This window comes from Malania oleifera, chromosome 4, assembly GCF_029873635.1.
Source record: "Malania oleifera isolate guangnan ecotype guangnan chromosome 4, ASM2987363v1, whole genome shotgun sequence".
Lineage (NCBI taxonomy): Eukaryota > Viridiplantae > Streptophyta > Magnoliopsida > Santalales > Ximeniaceae > Malania > Malania oleifera.
The window spans coordinates 83,650,574-83,653,286 of record NC_080420.1 but is presented as its reverse complement, the minus strand read 5'-3'; the positions used below and the strand labels follow the sequence as shown (position 1 = coordinate 83,653,286).

General features: G+C 37.2%; 1 pseudogene; it reads right to left on the bottom strand.

The window, feature by feature from the left end:
* Positions 1-834: 834 nt before the first annotated feature.
* LOC131152867 (uncharacterized) lies at positions 835-1,725 on the bottom strand (annotated as a pseudogene).
* Positions 1,726-2,713: the final 988 nt, after the last annotated feature.

The following is a 2,713-nucleotide window of genomic DNA, read 5'->3' as shown; positions in this document are numbered from 1 at the left end:
CAATTTTTTCCTATAAAAGGTATCTCACATAATTGTAGCGTGAACCGAACTCTCAAGTACACATTCAATATAGAACTATGATATGGTGGATAGATCAAATGGATATGTAGAGAATGGTCCTCTGCATCTATGCCAAATGAGACAATCCTTGGCCTCTCATTGGGTCAAAATAAATTATTAAATTAGGCTTTCTAACCTTCTAAAAGAGGTGGAGAATTAATGAAGAATGGTAGGTATGAATTTGGCATCTTCAACCCCCTTATGTACAAGATGTCCTATGTAAAAGCTATTATTCCTAAAATTTGAGAATATCTATTTCTTTCTTATTAAATGTTAAATAAAATAATTAAAAAATTATACCAGGAATAACTATTCCTTTAATTTCCAAAATTTAACTATTTTCCATCTTATTTGAAGGAATAACTATTCCCTCAAACCATGCAAACCATAAGAATATTATTATCATAGGAATACTCCTATAATACTGAATACCCACAATTTTAAGTTAACAGGCAGGATCCAAAAGTATATTTATGGAATTCAAGAGAGGATGGAAGTAATACAAAATTAATACAAGGATAGAAAATTAAGTCAGAGAGGAAGAACATGAAAACTATCAAATTCACAACAGTAAAGTATTCATTTCATAACAATGTTCCTGAATTAGCAAACTACTGAAGAAGTTAACAAATAGCAATCAGTTCATCAATCCAACGTAATAAGCATGCACATCCAAACAAACTGCAGCAGCCACGGAAAGAACCCCAGGATAGGTCCTAGCTTGTCCAAGAGCCTCTTGTAGATTCACCTGAAGCATTAAGAACAAACTAAACCTCATATAAACATCACCAACTCAAGCCTACTGTATATGTTGCTCGCCTCATCCTCCAGCACAAGATAAGCAGCCACCAGTGCATCTTGAGCTCCAATATACAGTGAGTTATAAATCTTCCAGTAAACTTCCCTAACCTTTCTTGTAGGATGGAAGATCCCCTGTAGACAATAGTTCAGGACTGCAGCCGCACCCAAGGCAACCCTCATCCCTTCTATGGCTTCCATGACAGCATTAATAACGTGTGGAGAAGTCTCAAATATGTTTGGCCATACATAATTTAGCAAGTGTACTAAAGCATCCTCACAACCTAAACCAACCACTCCCAAAGCCATGTGCTTAACAGCAAATGTAGCAGTTTGCCTATGTACCAAATCTCTATCCATGAGAGCATCCACAAGTAGTGGAGTGACTGCATAAATATATTCTTTACCCATTTCACCAATGCACTCAAAAAGAAAAGAGAGTGATTTTAAAACACCATTCTACACATTGAGTTCTGGTACACGATACTCATTCATTAATGCTGGTAGTACTGTAAAAGGAGAACATGTTTCTGCAACTACTGCAATTGTCACAGTAGTACACACGCGGTTTTGACGCTCCTGCACTTTGAGATTGTTCAATAATGTTGCCAGGACATCTTGTGGTCCAATGGCTTTTGCAATGTAGCCAAACGTGTTCACAGTTGCTCGTCGGATACCTTTTTTATGGGATTTAAGCATCTCAAGAAGCTCAAAACAAATACTCATCCATTCTCTTGTTGGGAAAAATTCAGCCCCACGATCAGCAATTCGACCAACAAGATCAATACAATTTTCCTACACCTTCTCATGCCGATTCTTCAAGATTGGGGTTAGTCGAGGAAGCAAATCCTTTATCGAAGGAGTCATTTTTCTCATACCAATAACATTGACAATAGCTTTGAGAGCCCCCAGTATTAATCCCAAAACTTTCGGATACTCTTCTCCCAGATATTCATACAAGACAACCCCAAGATGCAGTTCATCAGTTATTCTTCTTAGCACTGTTTCATGACAACAGCAATCCCTGAAATAAGATCAGCAGCTTGCTGCCTCACCTTAGCACTCTTGTTATTCAAGTGCCACTTAATGGTTCCGCAAATCTGGGGAAGATATGGTTTCACCCTCTACCTAAGAGCATTTATATCATACTTTGACATTCCCCTGCACGGAATGTGTTGTTAATGAATGATGTTGCTTCAACATTTACTACATATTCATGGTAGTTAAAATCAAGACTTGAATTGTAGAATTGTACCACTCTTCAAGTCAATCTTGAAATAACACTAAGATCTAGATAGTATGTCAAGCATATAATCCATTCTTGGAATAGGAAACATGTATTTAATGGTGATTTTGTTGATAGCCTTGTTGTCCACACACATTCTCCAAACTCCATCCTTCTTAGGAATGAGTAAAGTTGGTACAACACAAGGACTTAGGCTTTATTGAATAAATCCCTTTCTAAGAAGTTCCCTAACCTGCTTTTGAAGCTCTTCATGCTCCTTTGGGCTCATTCAATAGTGGGGCAAATTAGGTAATGTAGCACCTGGTAAAAGTTCAATTTTATGTTGTATATCCCTCATGGGAGGAAGCCCATCAAGTAACACATCCGGCATCACATTTTTGAGCTCATCAAAAATCTCCTCGACATCATTTGGGAACACAAATTGCATCTTAGACTCCTTTTGAATAAGGATGTAACCCAACCCACTTTCATTTTTTTAGCAAAACCCTTCTTATTTAGGAGCAGGTGAACATCCATTTTCTCGCCTCTAAACATCATCATCCTTCATCAGTTTAAACACTAGCTTCTTTTTCTCACCATCCTTAATAAAAAAATGAATAAGTGCTCTTG